General features: G+C 30.7%; 1 pseudogene; it reads right to left on the bottom strand.

Annotated features, from left to right (window-relative positions):
* Window positions 1-5,674: 5,674 nt before the first annotated feature.
* LOC125814439 (patatin group A-2-like) lies at window positions 5,675-18,541 on the bottom strand (annotated as a pseudogene).
* Window positions 18,542-22,140: the final 3,599 nt, after the last annotated feature.

Genomic DNA, 22,140 nt, shown 5'->3' with positions numbered 1-22,140 from the left:
AGCTGAGAGGCTAAAAAGGGTAGTATCCTCGCCAATCTCAGACGAACAAAGTGCATTCATGAAGGGCAGACAAATCACTGATGCATCCATGATCGCCAATGAAGTTTTAGACAAATCTTGTGCTCCTGACATATTTCGATACTCACTTGACCTATACACATATGTTGTAAAATGGAAATAATATGTGACGGCCCAGCCCGTTAGTGATATTGTTACTTTGTTGGTAAGACATGTTTACTTATATACCAATATCTTTTCTGTATTTTGTCGATGCGAGACTTTTTATCTTAAATTGGGTGTGACATACATCCCCTCTATGGACTCATTGTCCTTGTTGAGTTTTTCTTATTTGCTGAGCTTTTCTTATCTTAAGTTGGGGTGAAACATACACCCCCTTTTATGGACTCAACGTCCTTGCTAAGGTTTACCCCACCGCATGAAATTTTTCTAGACTCAGCACTACGGTTTTCCACGCCTTATTGAAATTTGCCTAAACTCAGTTGAAGTCAGGGCCACATCGACAAAACTGATACATGATTGAGTCTGATATCATTTGTGATGGCCCAATCTACTAGTGATATTATCCGCTTTGACTTAGGTCCGGACGACTTTAAAACACATTACTAGTATGTAAGACTTGCTTAATCATATACCAAATATCTTACCTATGTTTTACCAATGTGAAACTTCTTATCTTAAGCTAAGATGTCATATAATCGGATGTGTTTTAATACATATATGTATGTATAAAAGTTAAAGTTAGAATAAAATTGTCAAATAGTATGTAAAAGTAATTATATGTACCTAGGTGGGAAAAAGTAAAAGGATACAATATCTTTGGCAGCACAAAAGGGAAGATTATTCTCATTTGGAGCAGTGATCATAGTGGCTAGTATTCCACCTGTACTTGTCCCAGCAATAACATCAAAGTAATCTACAACTCTTGCATCTTTACCATCCAATTCTTGACTCAAAAATAATCTTTTTCAGGATGATAGCTATAACATCTTTTTCAACACGTAACAAAGTCTAATGATAATCTAACATGGAAGACAATTAATACTGTTAATTAAACAACATTATATAGACTTTAAAGAGGATTTTCATGAAGGATTGTGAGATAACCTTTCACTCAAAAGATCAGGTTGTGGACATACGAGATCCTTATAATGGATTTATCGTCATAAAAGATTTTCAATTATTAGTATTGATTTGTCATCTTGTTATTTCGATCCCAACATGCTAATCATTAAAATAATACAATTCAAATATAAAAAATATATAGTAATGCCACATCCACACATACGTGGAAAAAAAAAAACATAGTTACGATACGTCGATACCTGAAGTTGGTCTTCAAGAAAAGCAAGAATAGTAGCCGGAATAATTCCTCTTATGCCTCCTCCATCAACACTAAGAATTGTCACCATTTCTCCCATCACATGAGATGTTACTACTAAAAAAAGTATAATGAAAAATAATGTTCTAGTTGCCATTGTTAGACCATCTTTTTTGGAGTACAAAAGCATCAACTAACAAGCGAGAGTTTATATAATCAGATGAAAAGTATTTGGTTCAAGTCCAGAATGATCATTTACTTTTTGTAATCAGATTTGTTAGCAAAGTAATCTCACAATTATGATATTTGTATGCCGAGTCAGACCTATGTAGGGTCAAAGAGGTTCAAATGAATCCACTTGATCGAAATATTTTATAGGTTAAATTTGATAAATTAAAATTACTCATATCGTGTCAAATGAACCAATGTGATCCTATGGTGTGATGATCTAATAGGTTCAAAAAATTATTGTGATATGATGTTTGAAACGCCTATGCAATATTAAATCTTAGATATTTTTTTACTAATTAATTTTTTGTTTTGTGTTACCATATATATATTACAAATGTGTGCACATTTGGTCAATTTTAAGGTTATACCTTATTACTTTCTCTCTATGAATTAATTTTCTCTATTTCTTACTCTTGTTTTTTTTTTTCTATTTTTAAGGGCGTTTGACTAAAAGCTTATTTGGATTGATTTATTTTAAATGCTAAAATAACTTTAAAATATTTTAGTAGTGTTCGAATAAAATATAAAAGTATTATTAGACATTTGTTTTAAAGTCATAAAGACAAAAAATTATCAAAAGTCATAAGTTAGAATTCTTAATTATGACTTTTAAGTCAAACAGACAAAAAATAAGTCAAAAGCTATAAATAGTATTTCTAACTTATTACTGTTGACCTCTAAGTCATAAATCATAATCTCGTGCAAACAAATTCTAATCATATAAGTTTGTCAAATTGACTTTTAAAAGATATTTGACTTAGCGTATTAGCTGGTCAAAGTGTTGACCAAGCTTATTTTTAAAAATGATGTGTTTGGCTAGATTTTTGGAAGGGAATAAGTGTTTTTTCATAGTATATAGTAGTTGAAGTTGTTTTCGAAGCTAAAAAAGTATAAGTTTTTCCAAGAAACACTTTATAGAAAAATACACTTTAAAAATACTTTCAAAAAGTTTGACTAAATATTAATTGCTGAAAAAAAGTTCATTTTTATTTATTGATTAAAAACAAATTATTTTTCACCAACAAATATTTTTTTGAAAAAAGACTTTTCACCATAAGTTGATTTTAGAAAATGGCCAAACATATTGAGGACGTCTGATTAATTGTCAACATACCTTCTTAATATTTTGTGCAAATGATAAAAAAAAGTTATATTATTTGTGTATTTAACTTCACTTATATTATGTACTTAATTCACCTTGATATCCTTATGTGATGGATCAAATTACTAGCATCAAAATAAATAGTACGATTTTTTTTTCTATCATTCATCTAGGATATCTAAGATCAAGAATCTCTTATATTTATAATAGTTATTTGTATAGTATTAACTTGGCACTTCTAAATTGATACACCCTCTGACTATTTTTATTTGTAAAGTATTAACTTGACACATTTTTTAACGATCAATAAATTACTATATCACTTTTGAATCTAATAAATTCAATGCTTTGAGAAATGAATATAATTAATAGTAAAAAAAAAGTAAAACTAAAAATGATTGTTATATCTAAAATAAAAAAGAAAAAGAAACGAGTTTTTAAAAGTCGCCACTTATTTTTTAAAGTAAAACTAAGAAAACTATTTTTTTTTCAAAAGATTAAAAACAGAAAATCTAATGAAATATATTAAAAGGGGTTCGGGGTTCATATTAATGTTTTAGGAAGTGTTTGAAAGCACCTAAGACATCCGCTAACTTGCAGTTATCCGACAATTAAAATATTTGGCTAATTACTTTAAGAAAAGCATGCTTAATTAAGTTGCAAAAATAAACAGTTTTAAAACTTAAAATTATTTTCTAAGGGAAGGGGAAATATTGGAGAGATATTACTTAAGTAAATACCTGGCAAATACTCTAAAAAGGGTTAAGTAGAAAATAGATAATCTTATTTAATTTTAGAAAAATATAAGTATTAACTCAAAATGACTTCTTTGGGGAATCAAATTGGGAAGACCTCAAAATCAAATAAAACAAATAATCAATTACCGACAATTAAATAAGAGCAACTTTGACATATAACAAACAAAAAAATCATATTTATATGTTATAGCAAAGTTTGCATAATTGCGCTTCATAGTAAACATATTTATGTATAATTCGCTATACATTTACAATTGAGAGTTATGCCTATTTCGCTATACATATATACAAAAGAAGCAATTGTATAATTTACTGGCTCCTCTTCAGATTTGTATAATTTCGCTGGCAGGCCATTTGTATAAATTGTTGTAAGCCTCTCGTTTGTATAAATCATTGACAAAAATATTTGTATATCAAAAATTGCTCTCTCTTTCGCTTTATACAAACATAAATTATACATTATATTTGTATAATCTGTGTTTATATAAAACGAGAAAGAGAGAAAGGCAAAAGAGAACTGGGCAGGGAAATATTTGTATTGTATAATTATAAGTGTATAGGACGAATATATATGTATTTGCATGTGTATATACAATTTTCTTTCGCTTTATACAAACATAAATTATACATTATATTTGTATAATCTGTGTTTGTATAAAACGAGAAAGAGAGAAAGGCAAAAGAGAACTGGGCAGGGGAATATTTGTATTGTATAATTATAAGTGTAGAGGACGAATATATATATGTATTTGCATGTGTATATACAATTTTCTTTCGTTTTATACAAACAGAAACGCAATTTATACAGTTCTGTTGTATAAAGCGAGTGAGGAGAGCACAGAGGGAGCAAGCGAGAGAGGGAGAGTAGCGAGCGAGAATCTGGAGGGAGAGAGGCAACTAACAAACATTTGCTATGGAGTGCAATTAAATCAAACAGTAGCTACCCCATTTATTTTAGATTATTAGTTTGTCATTCTGTACAATTATCCCATTAAATAATAAGGAAGAGAAGGCTTGGGCCCAAGTCCAGTTTCTGTCTGCATGGACCGATACGTGGGCCTAAATTCAAACTTTGGGCTTTGGTCCATTTATATCTGACCCAATTCTTTCCCTTTTGTATCTATCCTAAACTAACATGGAAAGCTGACCTTTCTTTGGGCTTTTAACCCAATTTTCACCTGCCATAAAACTAACAAATAATATAAAAATAATTAGACCTTTGGCCCAATTATAATACAACACAAAACTGGGATGTTGGGAGGGCTTCTGACCCATTTTCGTGATTGTATACAGTGTATATCTCTGTTGTATATAACTGTATATTCTGCATATGTTATTGTATACGGAGTGTATACAACCTTTAATTTCGATCCGAACACTGGCATTTTCTATTTTCCAACCCTACACTTCGGTTTTGACTCAAAAAGAATAAGATTGAGCCTTTTTGGCTCAAGGGGTGAAATGCACGGGAAAAAATGACTGAAGGAAAACTGATTAAATGTAATTATCAATCAAATTAAACAAACACACTCTTAGGCACAAATAGATAACTGCTCATACACTTACATTAAGACTCGAGAAAACTATGTTACAAAAATATAATGAAACACACCAATGAAACAGAACAACGCAAGACACTAGAAGATTAATTTCATACACTCTTTGTAGAACATGTAATACAATTGTATTTTATCAAACAAACCAACAGTGGATTAAAGAAAATGTACGACTCATATACCATACTTTAACAGTACAGAAATAAAGAGATACAGTTCTTAACAAATTATTTTAAAGAGCCAAACATTTGTATTCATAGCAATTACAAAGGAAATTAACAAGTTAGCCGATTTGAGTTAATTTAGCGGATTTGGCTAGAGAGTTTCTTAATTATTATTATTATGATTAATTTCTATCGTGGAGGGTCAAAATTAGATGTCAACAACCTTCTTTTTTAATTTTCTAAAATAAATTTAAATATTTATTTTTTCTTTTTGCTTAGAAAAGAAGATTCGAATGTCATAACACAAAATCACGATAATTTATCAAAACATTAAACTCAACCAAAAGGTTACATAATCCAAAAACACATTACATTACATAGAGAGACATTTCTATTGAAATTTATCCCTCAAACTCCTCTTTTATTTTGAGGTTGAAATACTTAAATGCGCGCAATCATAAATATTGCAAGCGCTTGTTATTTAGCATAGTAAGGTTACTACTAGCTACACCCGAGACCTTGAATTAATAAGACGCTTTGTTTGCTCGGAGTTTCTTCCTATCAGAGAGCTTTGTTGCAAACCTACAACGAAATAAATTATTTTAATTAGCAATAAAATAGATTTATTAGAAATTTAATATGAATAATATTGACTGATGAGATATAGTAATATGAAAAAAAAGAAAAGAATTCTTTCAAGTACCGATAGAATCGAACGCGTCTAAGAGTTTTACCCTATTAGAGCGTCCGCATAGGTTTCATCAGGATTGTCTTTGGAAACTTGTTTGTTCAATAAGATTTCACCAACTTGTTTTAATAATTGCATATTAGCCAGAGTAGTATTATCCCATGTAGTAGTTGAACCTGTTAGTGCATTTTCCTGGAATTAAATATAATCATATCGTTAGCAAAGAAATTAAAATATGACATCATGCATATTATAATTATAAAATAATAATAATGAAAAAAACTACATACTTTACTACTCTATCATATATACTTTTAATAAAGGGAAAAGGGACAAATATACCCCCAAACTATCATAAATGGTATGCACATACACTCCGTCATACTTTTGGAACATCGGTGCCCCTGCCGTCTCAAAACTAGAGCATATTAAGTAACAATTTAACTATAAAATGTCTATTTTACCTTTAGTGAAATGATTTACAATCACACAAATTTCTATAATTCATTTTGGACCACAAGTTTTAAAAGTCTTCCTCTCTTTCTTAAACTCCATGGCGAGTCAGACTAAAATGGGATGGAGGGAGTATATATTAAGAAAAATATTCTTAGATACACATATTTTTGCTACCAAATACACAAAAATAGAGAGAAAGGCGAGTGAGATTCGTATGTATCCCATGCAAATCGCACTATCTAGTGTGATAATTCGCATGCATTTGGGATACCAATTAATACATGATGGGAGAGTGGCAAGCGAGATGCATTAGTGATCTAATAAAATAGGTAATATTGCAGACTAGTATATATATATATATATAAGTAATGAGTGAGATTTATAGGTATCCCAAAGACATGCAAATTGCACTATCTGTATGTGATTCACATGCATTCAGGATACCAAATACATGATGATGGGCCTTACTTGAACCCTGAGGTAATTGTCTTGTGAACCAAGAGCTTTAAAAGCAGTAGAAAGGTAATAATCAGTCATGTAAGTACTTCCTGTATTAGTCATATTTTGTATAACATCCATCCATTTAAGAAGACCCCATCTAGCTGCCTCTGCTGCTGTATATGTTTCACGAAAATCTGAAGTAGTGCCAGTGCCTAATGAGAGCAATTTATTTTTTTTTGTAATTCATTGACTTAATTGAAGCAAATGCTGGATCCTCATTTTCTGCATGTTTCATTGCAACGCTAACAGATAATAACGCCTGCATGCATGTGTTGGGTAATGAAGGAGATTAGAGCGTCATGCAGAAGCTTACAATTGCAAATCATATAGTTGATAAATCAGATAACAAAAACTTATACTAAAAATCAAAATATTATTATATTAAAACTAATAGAAAGAAAAACATTGAAACTGTGGAGATAATAAATTTCCCCATAAACAAAAGTCTCTAAACGACTACATTTATAGTGTCCTAAAACCTCTTCTTACTAGAAAAGGACTAACCTTTTCCTAAAAGGAAAGAATAAACCAAATATGAAAGATTATTATATTTTCCTGATATTTTGTCTTTTCTTTAAAGAAAAATAAATTTTAAATTATGGTAAGAAAATCAGGGCAAAACCCTAACATCATGCATCCACACATAATAGATCAAATATATATATCTCGAAAAAACATATATATATATATGCATGATCGATAAAAAATTACCGGATCACCAACAGTAGCAACACCACCATCAACAAGATTGAACTCATATTGATCTCCATTACTAGTAGTAGTAACAAAATAATGTGGAGCAAAATATGTTGGAGCTGCTTCTGTCAAAGTTTGATTCAAACGAGTTTCTCCCATTTTTTCTTTAATAACTTGCATAAGATATGTACTATTATATTTTGGGCAAAAATAAGGAAAGGGCCTGCATAATATAATAATGTAACCAAATTAAATATATATAAGTATAAACAACAAAAATCTCATATATTTGAGGTTAATTATATTTTATCTCAGAAAATTACGTACAAAAATACTGAATATTTCATTCCTTGATTGTTCGACACATTGCAAATGATGCACTCTTTGACTATCGAAAAACGAAAAGTGTCACATAAATTGGATCAAAGAGAGTAAGTAATTGTTTTTATTTTATAGATTTCAACTTTCAACTAGACATGTTTAAGACCACAATATTAAATATTATCAGAAGACTCTAAAAATCTTTTTTCACGCTCTGTATCAAGTTAAAATTAGACAAATAAATTAAAATAGAGGAATATAAATATGTATATGTACCTAGAAGTAAAAATCCTAGGGCCATGTTGTCACACCCCTTTTTGCGCATCTACGGTGAATGGGTTTTTCCAATTTAAGTGACGTTATTGATTTAGGGGATTATTTTTTAATTTTCAGAGTCGCCACTTGAAATTGAGTTATGGTGTTCCAAGTCACCTTTTCTTTTTAATCCCTAACCAAAAGGAAATGACTCTTTATTATGGTCTGCGTACTAGAAATTCGGGTAAGGAATTATGTCGACCAAGGGGAAGGTATTAGGCATCCCTCATGTAATGACCCTAAAGGTCATTTTTGGAAATTTTCATAAAATGACCGTTTTACCCCTCCCGATAGTTGCCCCGAATCCTAATTGTTGTATTTTCGAAGTTGGTTTGAAGGAAAATTGATGAAAAGTTGAGTTTTTAAGAGTTAAAGTTTGGTTAAAAGTGCTATTTCGAGTCATTTGGAGTTTCGAGACTCGAATCGGATTTCCGTCGATTCCAGCAGTTTTAGAATGTCGAAACGTGTCTATGAGAATTTACGGAGTCAAATTTGGAGTTAAAACGAAGATTTGAGGTCCTAAGTTGCAGAAATTGTGAATTTTGATCAAGAGTTGACTTTGGTCAACAAACGAGGTTCTGGTGCTCGAAATGGAATTCCGAGGGCACCGTTGGATTCAGGGGGTGATTCTAAGTCTAGAATGAGTCTTGGTTGAATTTTAGAGGCCCCGAGTGCGTTTCGAGTTTTCGAGCCTAAAGTTAGTTTTTTGACGCCTTATCGGATACCGGGTCAAGGAGACCTCGAATTCAAATTCCGACGATTTCATTGAGTCCGAAATGTCATTTTCAAGCTAGTAGCATATTTGGTTTGTGTTCGGGAAGTGCCAAATGAGTTTTGGGTGAGCTTTTAAGTTTCTTGGATGCTTTGACACTATTTCAGCAAATTGTGGCAACTAAAGGGTTCATTATTAGTTTTAAAGGTCGAAAAATTATTCCGAAGGTTCTGAAATTTTGAGCATGAATTATAGGACTTATCTGCAAATTTTGGTGCATTTTTGCTAACCCGAGATTGGACTTTTATCGCAAATAAGAAATAATTGTTTACCGAGTAGAAATGATATTTGACTGGGCAAACGAGCATGAAATTGAGCTTTGATTGAACGAGCAGGTCCATATCATTATTTAAGACATTTACAAAAAAGAATCGGATCATTTCACTATCGTATGAGGAAATTAAGGCCTTTTTAGGGAAAGATTAACTGCTGTTTTTCTGGTGCATAATAGTCATGTACTATTATAAAAATCTCAGACTGTGTTCATTTGGTATTTTGAGCATATCGGGAGTTCTAGAGATCGGAATGGAGTGATTCTTACGGATTTCTTCTTGAATTAATATGAGGGTTAGTATTCAATCTTCAATTCGACATTTTCTCATAATTTCTTTATCTGTTTTTTTTTCCTATCCGTAAATCTCTTGGGAAAAATTGGGGTTTTATCGATTTGGACTCCCTTTTTGATGAAAAAGGTATATTTACGATCCTTATGTTATGGGTAAACTGATTTTAACATAAAATTATTGATTCATCGATTATTTTCATCATATTAACCGCGTACAATTTGGACTTTCCCGGTAAAGTTAAAGTTTGATAAATTGAGAATTTCAAGGTCGATCTTAACTCCGTTTTTGATGAAATTTCATATTTGAACTTATCTAAGCATGGGTAAGATGTTTTTCAAGAGATATTTCATTTTCGAGTCGGGGTTTCGGATCCGAATATTTTAGGCTTCTTCACGAACGTGGATTTTCCTTCAAATTGAGTTTGTGAATTGATTTCAACTCCGTTTTCAAATTGGTTTTCACCATTAGCTTCCAAATACTTTAAGGATCATTTTACATCAAAAATTTCCAGATTTGGGTATCGTTTTCTGGTATGAGACTTTTGGACCGTTTTGCCCTTTTCCCCTAAATTTCTTGATTTTGGTGTCATTGGACTCGAATTGTGATTGTGAATAATTGTTTGAATAGATTATCGTGATCCGGATTATACTCGGAAAGGAAAGGGCTCAAGTCAAGTAACTTTTGGAGTTCGTTTTAAGGCAAGTGGCTTCCAATCTTTGTAAAACTCTTAGACTACGCATGACTACTTTCCTAATTGTGTTGGGGAGTAATGGGGATTGAGGATGGGTTTTATTTGTTGATTGAAATTGTTGTAAATGAAAGATGGGGAATAAAACGAGCTAAATGTGTTATATGTGACTTGAATTTGTTGAATACGTCATGTGATAACTGATATTGAGGGGATAGAAGAGCATGAGTAGGTTATGATTGATACAGACATTGATGTTGAGACAGATGATGTGTAATACTATGATGTGGTCGTGATATGGTTGTGATTGAGACATGTGATGTGTAGTACTATGATGTGGCCGTGATATGGTTGTGATTGAGACATGTGATGTGTAATACTATGATGTGGTCGTGATATGATTGTGATTGAGACAGGTGATGTGTAATACTATGATGTGGTCGTGATATGGTTGTGATTGAGACAGATGATGTGTAATACTATGATGTGATCGTGATATGATTGTGATTGATGCCATGTGCATATTCATTATTCATCCCATGTGTGAACTATATGTTGCATGAGTTCTGAGACACTGATATGAGGATGGATGGATATGAGACACAGTTGAGACTAGCTCCGGCTAGAGATATATGAGATGGACTAGCTCCGGCTAGCGATTTGGATGCCGATGGGATCTGGTTCCGGCGGTGATACATGGTCCATGTGTGGCCCCCATGGGTTCTGATTTGAGTATTCAGTGCGGACTGATTACGTCAACAGATGTGTATCGTAGGACAGACATGCATCACGACTACATGACATCATTATTGCATTTTGCATCGCATTTGCCTTATCTTTGTCTGTTATGTGTGGATTGTATCGGTTTACCCTTCTTATGTGGAATTTGATCTACTTGCTCTTATTTGTTGATTTGAGGTTGATGAGGATATATTGTTGGTTCTGGCCGTTGAATATGATCTATTTAGTATAGGTTGGTTGGTTTGCTGCTAGATTGAAGTTTCGGTGGTTCGGTTGGGATTGAAAGAAGTTGTTTGTAGCTGCTAGTTTTGCTTAGTTTAGAGTTACTTGCGAGTACCTGTGGTTTTCGGTACTCACCCTTGCTTCTACACAATTGTGTAGGTTGACAGCTCTCTCTCAGATTCGGCTTAGTATTTTCTTTAGCAGATTGAGCTTCGGGACATACTCGAGAGGTAGCGGTTCATTCCAGACGTGCCCTTGAGTTATCTTTACTTTCAGTTTTGTTCTATTCGAGAACTATACTCTGAGACTTGTATATTTTTATTCGAATTCTGTATTTAGAGGTTTGTACAGGTGACAACCAAATTCTGGGTAGTGTTGAGTCTTAATTAAAGTCTTCCGCTTATTTATTATCTTTTATTCTCGTATTTCTACTTCTCTATCGTTGTGGTTGGGTTAGGCTGACGTGTCCGGTGGGAAATGGACACGTGCCATCACATCCGGATTTGGGGTGTGACACCTCAAGTCCCGTGGTTCTAGCACGGTCGCTTTTATTGACTTCTACCCACTACAAGAAAATGCATATATAGCTATAAAATACATCGTAGCTAAATATCAAAAAGTCCGTGGCTAAACACTTTAGCCATAACTTTTGTTTCCGTAGCATTCGTAGCAAGATGTAGCGTGGCTAATAGTTAGCTACAGACTTTACATGATCTGTGGCTAAGGACTAACACTTATAGCTACAAAAATAATGATGTTGTAGCTGTAATGATATAGAAAATTTGCTACAAAATATATACCTATAGCAAATCATTTAAATTTTTTGCCACGACGAATAAATTATGTAGCATCTTTTATATGGTAGCCACAATATATTTTGTTGTGGCAAAACACTTGATTTGTTTGCTATGAATAATCTTACTTCGTGGCTATATTATATTTTAGTCTCGTGGCAATAATATTTGTATTTAGCTACGAGTTAGAAAACTTATAGCTATGAATTAAAGTATTTGCCACAACTTTTTTATACATGGCTAAGAATTCAACTTTTTTGACAAAATACATAATTATCTAGCTATTTTTGTTTATTTTTCTATAAAAGTTAAAAGATGAAAATGCATAGCTATAATTTTTTTTATATATAGCCACAACTATAAAATTCCATTGCTACAAATGAAGGATATCGCCATAAGAATTATTAATCACAAAAATTTCGACTATAGGATCAAAATTACAAAATTTAAATTCCAAAATAGATTTCAAGTTTCACATAATTACATATTTCAATTTTAGAACATTTACAATACATAATTCTTTTATAAGAGCTATTACGATAGTAGTATCTTGCTTAAGGCTCTAAGTGGCATCGTCTTCTCCTTTTTCTCATGCCATTATCTCCAAGTTGTTCTAATAATTCTACAAATTTACCTGCAAAATTTCGATAAAGTAAATTAATAGTATCAAAAGGCAAAAATAATTACATTATATATAGAATTTAAGGAGTACATATAATCATATATTTTACCTAAAAACATTATTTTTACTAAAATTTCTTTTAACATCTTCTATGACCAATTTTTGAGGATTTTTGACTTGGCTAATTTGCATATTTTTCTTGTTTGACAACAATGGTAAAACTAAAAGATATTTCTCAAGTATCATATAGTTCAAAATCTGTTAAGAGATATAAAGAAAATAATAAACCATTTAGCAACAACAATTTAGAAATTGGCATCGTTGATATCAAAAGTTACACCCTTTTTCCCTTATAAAATAAATCTACAGAGTTCATTACAGAATTCATCATTAGCTTTCTAATTTTACTTTACTTTTGTAATGCAATACTTCTATATCACTACAATTGTAGCCTATAAAAATATTAGACCACAAATTTCAATTTTTGTTTCTTAAACATCAAATCAAGTACTCAAACTACACCATATAAATTGGACATCAGATGTAATATATAAACATATGTTTGAACTAATTTGCCCATTAGATACAAACCTAACACCCTTCAATCTTCACGCCTAAATATCCTTCACATTCACATCCAAGTTTTACTTTTATTAGATAATCAAAAGCTTCTAACCCATACTACATACTGAATTTTCATTGCAAGTACTACAAGAAACTATTGCTAATAGAATATTCATAGTGATATTAAAACTGAAATGTATAATACGCATTATACTCATAGCGTTTTAAATATAAGTTAAAGAAACAATACAAATTCAGTACCTTTGTTTTCTGAATTTGAGATAAAGGAATCTGATGCTCCTCTCTTCATGAATGGATTTTGGATCTGTTTAGAGAATTTAGGGTTTTGGCTTTCCAATTCTTTTTGTCATTTTTATTTTTGCTCTCTAATAGGAAAAGAAGGCTGTAATTAGGCCCCAAAAATAGAGGGAAACGATTTGGAGGGATATTTTTCATGAATTCTTTTAAATTTGTTTTCCCTCCTCATTATTTCATAAAAAAGAAGCTTTGGTTTTAATTTTCTTTAGGTAAAACCGTAAAACTATTATATTACTATTATATTCGATATACAATCACATTTACTCATTTTATTTATAACTTATTAAATTATTATATATGACTCCCTCTGTTCACTTTTACTTGTCATAGTTTGACTTGACAATATATTAAGAAAATAATTAGTGATATATGTATTTTACCAAACTATCCCCTATTAAATGATGTCTTGAAAAATAATTTAGAAAATAATTATTTAATATTGAGGGTAAAATATGAAAAAATAATAATATATTTATTCCCTTTTATGATATGCCAAAGGTGACAAGTAAAAGTTAAAATCTATTTTAGAAATAAGTGATAAGTAAAAGTGAACAAATGGAGTATTATTTAAAACTAATTTGTATTAGATATAAATAATGGTATACATACACTAAAGTATTAACTCTATTCAATTATTAAATTCATAGGTCAACTAGTTATAATTATATTTATAAAAATTATTAATTAATTTAAACTAATAGTATATCACAAAGGTATCATAAATATAGATTAAGTTTGAGTAAACTTAAAATTATCAAAATACTTATAATCGAATATAATAACCTATTTATTTAAATTATAATTGAAACTCACAAGTAAGATTCTTTAAAATTGAATTGAAATGAATGATGATCAACTATAATTAAATTAGAACGATAAATGTATTATTTCAGAATATTATACGCGAGTCAAATCATAATTCTCAGAACACTCGACCAGGATGAAACTTAAGTGTGACTTATTGAAGTTTTGCTTAAATTTGATATAATTAATTAATTAAAGTAAATATAATCATATATTTATTTAATTTATATTTGAAACTTACAATTAAGCCATTGTAAAATTGAATTGAATCGAATAATATGATTAACAAAACTAATTACAAAGAAAAATTCTCAAAAAAATAGTAATTTTTGAGGCACTTGATCAAGATGGAGCTTTAGCGAGACTTAGTGAAGTACCTTTTCTTAAGTTTGATAAATTAATTAATAAAATTGTTAGATATCATTACCTATTTATTAAAATTATGCCCATAAAATCAAATCGAATTATTAATACCTTTATTTACACTAGATTGATGGATAATGTTCTCATGAAACATGTTTGAGTCAAATAACAATTCTAGAATCACTTGATCAGGATGAAGCTTGAGTAGACTTGTTAAAGTTTTGTTTAAATATTCTATAATTAGTTAATCAAAGTTAATATAATCACTTATTTATTCAAATTAAATCATATATAAAATTAAATTGTATTGAATGATTGACACAACTAATTACAATAGATCGATAAATGTATTACTTCAATGAAACACATTTGAGACAAATAATAATTATGGAAGCACTTGATCAGGATGAAGTTTAAGGCGAGACTTAGAGAAATTTTGTTTAAATTTGATATGAATAATTAATTAAAATCAATTAAAATATAATTAACTATTTATTTGAACTATATTTGAAACTTACAAATAAGACTGTGTAAAATTGAATTGAATGATTAATAACTCCAGTTATATTTAGATGCAAGAAAGGTATATTTTGACGTTGCTAAAGATTATTATTGTTGCAACAATTTTAACCCGTGATAAAAAATAATTATAAGCTACAAAATTTTAACACAATGATATATTTGTGGCTATATCATCTCGTCATGACAAATAATTATAGCTATTCAACCAACCATTGTCATGATTTTTAGTACGCAAAACAAATATTTACTTTGCCATAATATTTTGTTTTAATTAAACTTTTATGGATAAAATAATTATCATTGATACCAAAACAATTCAACATGTGACCCAAAAAAATTAGCTACGAAATTTTATTAAAGCAGTAAATCTATAGCTATATCATTAACTTTAGCCACATTTTTTAACAACTTGAAGCAAAAATATTTATTTAGCTATAATAATTTATTTTAAATAATTTATTGTGGCTAAAAGGTTATTATTGCTATGGTAAATTTCAACTCATGGCAAAAATTAATCATTAGCTACAAAATTTTACTATAGCAAAATACTTGTGGCTATATCAATTAACTATTGCCACAAATTTTTATACCTTGAAGCAAAAATATTTATTTAGCTACATCATTTTGTTTCAAATAATTTTTTGTGGCTAAAAAGTTGCTATTGCTACAATAACTTTTATTGTGTGGTAAAATTTTTTAACCAGCTATAAAATTGAATTGTAGCAATAAAGTTGTAGCTATTCATATAATTATTGCCACAAATATTAGCAATTGTAACAAAAATGAGGATTTAACTTCGCCAAATTAATTTTTGTGGCTAAGAAAATTTACTAATTTTTAAATAGCTATAAAACTAAAATTTTTGTAGCTATTACTAAATAATAGCCACGATTTTCGAATTTGTAGCTTAAATTTTGTAGCTAAAAATAGATTGTGTTGTAGTGACCTACTTTAAAATATTCTTGGATATATTATTTCAGGCCATGGTTTGCTCGCATGTTTTAATTGTTGAACTCTATTGAGTCTCAACCTAGATGTGTAACCGCATTCTTGATCTTGACATTTAGAAACATAACTGTCTTCTTTGCATCACACCTAATAATCTATTTTTTTCTATAAGTCTCTACTTTAAATTAATAAAATTTAATTATATTATTGGACAAGGTGTATCACTGCATCCTTGATTTTTTTGTATGTTTCAAAAAAGATGCGCAACCATATTCTTAATCGAAACAAATTAACGTACCTAAAAGTTTGTCTAATGTTAAAAGAAAATACTTAGTCTTTATAAAGAAAACTCAAATAAAATAAAATACTAAAATTCTAGGATAAAATTTTGGATCATATTCATATCTTTTTATTTTATATTTTTATTACTCTTAAAATTAACATCAAAATTAAGTATATATTTTCTAATCAAACAAAACAATAACGAATTGTAAAAAAATAAATCTCATTTTTTGTTTCATAAAATAAAACAACAATAATTTGTTTATTTATTTATTTTTAGCCTAACTATACCTACTTTATCATTATTATCTAAATTAAGACAAGAACAATGTTACAACCCGTTCATTTTTAAGAGATCACAACTAACAAATAAAAATAAATAAATAAATAAAATAATCATCGATTAAAGCTACCTTTATTCATGAAATAGAGATATAACAACTACCAAGTTAATCATTTCAATCAAATTCATGAATGAAACATAATATAAGAAGACTTGTCATAAAATTACATCAAATTCCATAAATAAATTAAAGAGATAAGGAAAAATTGAATATCGCAAAATCTTGATCGAACCTCGATTAGAACACCCACCAAATTTTGTAGGTGATTTGTGATGGTATATGTGTTGTATTTAAATAAAATAGTAATGAAAAAGAAAGAAAATATGTGAATGTCTTGATGAATTTTTGAAAGAAGAGTAGACTAAAACTAAAATAAATTCCTCTTTTTTCTTTTCCTGCGTGAATGTTTATGTGTGTGCAGCGTGTTTTTCCTTTGTTGCCTTTTTTTTTTTTTTGTCTCTTTTAAGTGTCCGTTTTGTGTGTATCCTGTGTATTGTTTTATAGGGGTATGAAGTATTGTATGCTGTGCTGTAGTAGTGTGTGTAGACGTTGGGGTAGTGGGGTTGTGGGGTGAGAGTGAATGGGAGGAAAATTGGGGGTGAGGGTAACGTGCAGGTGGGTATGGGAATAGGTAGTTTTATTTTTTATTTTTTTTTAAAAAACATTAAATATATACAAAAATAAATTAAATTAATTATTTTAAATTAATAGAATATAAGAAAAGCTGAATAGTTAATCTAAAACTATAATTAATAAACCCTAGCTTATTTATTAAATCTAAATTAAAAGGACATATATATATTCTTTGTAAACAATTGAAAATAAAACTTACCTTACTATGTGATTCTATTTTTGTTGTTTCCAAAACTTTTAAAATAAACTTAATAAAATAAGATAAAGGTCAAAAATATTTAATTTAGATTTATATAATATTTACGCTCTAAAATTGGTGTAAAATTTTAGGTTCAATAAAAAATTACGTGTCTATACATGTTCGAAGTAAAAAGGTACAGTTTCATTGGCAGCAGCAAAGGGTCTATTGTTTTCATTTGGAGTAGTTATCATAGCAGCCAATAAACCTCTTGTACTTGTTCCTCCAATTATATTAAAGTAATCTGCTAGTCTTGCATTTGGATTATTGTCTATTCTCTGACTCGAAAAGAAAAGTAAATCGTATAAATTCAAATAGAATGATTCAGAAACAACGATAGTAATGTCACACTTACATACATATACACGAAAAAATATTGGGGAAAAGGACAAATATATTCCCGAATTATCGTAAATGGTATGCAGATACCCTCCGTCATACTATTGGGACATTGATGTCCCTGTCGTCTAAAAACTAGAGCATATATGCCCTTCACTTTAACAGAAGACTAAATCGGGACACGTGACACAATCATATCCGTCGATTCGATATTCAATCGGCGGATAATATTATGACACGTGTATGTCCGTTAGTTTAAAGGGTATATATGCTCTAGTTTTTGGAAGGCGGCAGGGGCAACAATGCCCCAAAAGTATGACGAAGGGTATTTACATACCATTTACGATAGTTCAGGAGTATATTTATCCTTTTTCCCAAAAATATTTTTATGATACCTAAAGTTGTCCTTCAAAAATGGTATACGGAATGACTATAGTAGTATTCACACTTATGTACATACATTATAAAATATTTTTACGATACCTGAAGTTCTCCTTCAAGAAATTCAAGAATGACACCTGGAATAATTCCCTTGATTGCACCTCCATCAATACTAAGAATAGTCACCATCTCTTCCAATGAAGCAAATGTTGAACTAGTAGTTGCTAATAACATAAAAATTAAAATTAAAAAAGATTTAGTAGTTGCCATTTTGCAGATTATAATTGATAAAAACTAAAATGTTAAAAGTTTTTTAAAATTTTGTTGGTGATTTGAGCATATAACAAGCATGGTATATATAGGCACGTAAACAAGTTGAGAAATTTTATTTTGAGTTTGACATAACCAATAAAAGTTGTATGAAAATCTGTTTAAATTTTGACACGTGGATAGTGGGCCCAATTGAAGTAAAGTGAGTTTATAGTTGGTGTGGGACCGATTAACACAACTAAGGAGTCGTTTGATAGAGTGTATTAGAAAAAATAATATATGCATTAACTTTGTGTAATATTATTAGAAAAAATAATGCATGTTTCTAGCTCTCTTTAAAGAGACTGCTTTCAAATTTACTTGCCCTAGAACCTGCTTTATATATATATATAGATCTAGAATCAGCTATTCCTAAATTTTTTTATTATTCCTAGCCAGAGAAATGAAACTAATCTCAAGATCCAGAAACCAATCTATACGCCTAGACTTAAGCAAAAGATATCTCGTTAGCCCTACCATAGATGGTCTGGTGTCCCAGTTTATTCGGACCTGTAGTTAGCTCAGCTTGAGCAGCACTTTACAACCGAAGAGAACAACGAGAGGCGAGCCCTATTAGGATAGGATTTTTCGTGCATTCTTCCTCTTTCTCTTCTTTTTCATTACTAATATCATGAATTTCGATGTATTAGGAATGCTTAGATTGATTACTGATATAACTATCCCTCAAATCTTTCTCAAAATATTTTCCATTTTTCAATGCTAAAGAGTGTAGAAGGTATTTTGTAATTTTTTTGTATAGTAGTTATGTAAGACTTGTTATTTCTAATACATCATATCCAACAATGTGCAAGAAATAATGCAACATAACTAATCTAGCATTATTAATGTAAACATTACTAATACATTTTATTCAACGTTATTGTTATGCGTACTTAAGAGATCATTTGATAGAGTGCATTAAAAAAAAATAATTCATACACTTAGCTTTGTGTATTATTAGTACCTTGTTTGGTACATTTTTTAACTAGTGTCTAACTAATGCTTATAAATAATACATGCAAAAATTCATAGCATTAATAATTCAAAGGATTTTAATTCAAAACCTTATATATGTGTGTTAGACACCTTATTACTACGTAGCTAGTTAGTACATTGTACCTAATTAATTAATGGTATTTCAAAAAAAAATTAATTAATTAATTAAAACTTGTAATAGGTGACTCTTATTTGATTAAAGAGTCACTTAAAATTTGATTAAAATTAAGTGGAATTAAAACGTGTTAGATTTTTAAATTATAAGGTGGTACCATTTACCTTGTTGGTTGTGTCATGCCCGGAGCCTACACCAAGGACGTGGCTGGCACTCGGAGACCATCGCTGGCCCCAAGCGCACCCTTGGCCTGGCTTACTTAACTCAGCGGAGACCATGCAGGCCAACTTGCATCAGTACATTGAATGTACGAGTATGTGAGTTGGAATGCTAAACAACAACTTAAGCTTGAAAGGAGTACAAAGGAACACTTACCTTGGCTCTGTTTAACTCATAGATAACTGAACTCAATATAAAGCAATAAGACACATGCAATATATATAAAGCTTGTAAAACAATGTAAACAACTTAATTAGTTGGTTAAAGATAAGGCAACTTTACTTAAATATAAAAGTAATATAACTTTTGTGGGAGATTCTTTAACCGACAACCACCACTATGAGCCCTAGTGATGATACAACATTTTACCTCACGTTGCCCAAGGACCATCCTATACCTTGCCTTGATATAGGACCTTACTTAACTTAGTGAATTCACTAGCTTAACTTACGTGATCATCTAAAAAGTATAACCCGTTAGATCCCATGTTGGCAACATGGTTCTTATGGAGATTTGCGTTAATATGAACTTGAATCCCCAACTCGGTGCTCAATACTACTCCCAGAATATACTTTAGCTCATATGTGTTTTAAACACCTCTTTCTTTAGTTTGAGATAATTGCTCAAAGCTTAGCCAAAGGCTCTTTTGGAATCGATGTTCCCTTTTCTTTGCTCAAATGTGAAAACATTTATAAACTTCTTTGGAAATACATAGTTCCCTAATAACTTTTGAGAAATGAACTCCACTCTTACTCTTTGCTTTACTTGAAACTTGAGCCTTAAAACGAAGTTAAAACGTTTAATAAAGACTCCTGAAAACTTTAAGAAACTTTGCTTTGACTTGCTTCTTAACTTCTAGACTTGACTCTTAACTTCTTTTACTTTGATCTTAACTTTCCTTGAATTGGATTATGGATTCAAGGCTCATGATCTCATGTTTATGGATGATTTCATGATGTTTAGATGTACCTTAGAGTGTTGGAATCGACTAAAAAACGTAGGTACATCGCTTAGAAATGAGTACGAAAAGATGGGGAGCGAATGTGGAGAATTGGCGTCCCTGGCGCTCTGAGAGGCGCAGGGCGCCAGCCCTCAAACTTCAGAGAAGTCTGGCTGGCGCGACATGCCAGAGGCCAAACTTCAAAGGCTGCTTTGGGGCGCGCTGGCTGGCGCGGCGCCCCAGCCCTGTTGCCCAGGTTTTCTCAATTTTTCTTCTCCGTTTTTCATCCCTAAACCCTCTAATCTTCCCTAGTTCTTTCCCCAAACACTTAGTATCAAATGTACCCTCAATACACAACCAATCTAACTCGAAAACAGCCCGAAAACATGAATCAAATCAACCCCCAAGCATCAACAACTCAACCAACAAGAATTTTGACAATTGTTCTTCAAGAACTTCACTTCTTAACATGTAAACAACTCCAAATTGCTGAATTGAAACAAGTTGGTGTGTGGGTGAACAACACGAAAAGATCTCACATACCTTAATAGGGATCACCCCCGACGAATTCCACTCGCAAGCTTGAATGATCTTGACAAATTCTTGCCTTCTTCTCCCGTTCTTTCTTTCTTTCTCTCTTCTCCAAGCCCTAAGCGTATTCTAACTTTTCAAAACTGAATTAAGTTCTGTTTTTATCCCAATAAATCCCTAAAAACGAATTAGGAAATTAATTAGAGAAAAGACTAATTCGCCCTTCTCTAAATTCGGATTGAGACTTTCCTCGATCCAACAGCCCAATTCCGGAAGGCATATCTTACTCATACAATGTCAGAATTTTGCAAACTCAGCGGTGTTGGAAAAATCTCTCCAAGGGCTTTCCAACCATATCAATAACTGCTCCTAACTCATCTTGATCTAGGAGTTATGGCTGTTTGAAAATGGTCAAAACTCACTTTCTTAACTTAGACAGAATTTTCCAGATTTCCTTATTTTGCAAAATTCATTATTTTCAGATTTTAAACTCTTTCTAGTCGTTTCTAGGTGCGAGATATTACAGGTTGAACCCATATCTATATTATTATGAGTCTTGGGAATCAAAGTTGATTTTATAAATTGATTAGATAAGATCTCTTACACATATTTAAATGCATATCACATGCGCTTGGAGGAAATGCACTGTAATTAATACCAAAATTTTGTATTAAAACATATTTCGATACTGACTTGATCTATATACATATGTTGTAGAATGAAAATAATATGTGACAGTCCAGCCCGTTAGTAATATTGTTG

The sequence above is a fragment of the Solanum verrucosum genome, unplaced genomic scaffold (assembly GCF_900185275.1).
Source record: "Solanum verrucosum unplaced genomic scaffold, falcon-dt-bn FXZP01000268.1, whole genome shotgun sequence".
Classification (NCBI taxonomy): Eukaryota; Viridiplantae; Streptophyta; class Magnoliopsida; order Solanales; family Solanaceae; genus Solanum; species Solanum verrucosum.
The sequence above is the reverse complement of the archived record's forward strand: the minus strand, read 5'-3'. Positions and strand labels throughout refer to the sequence as shown.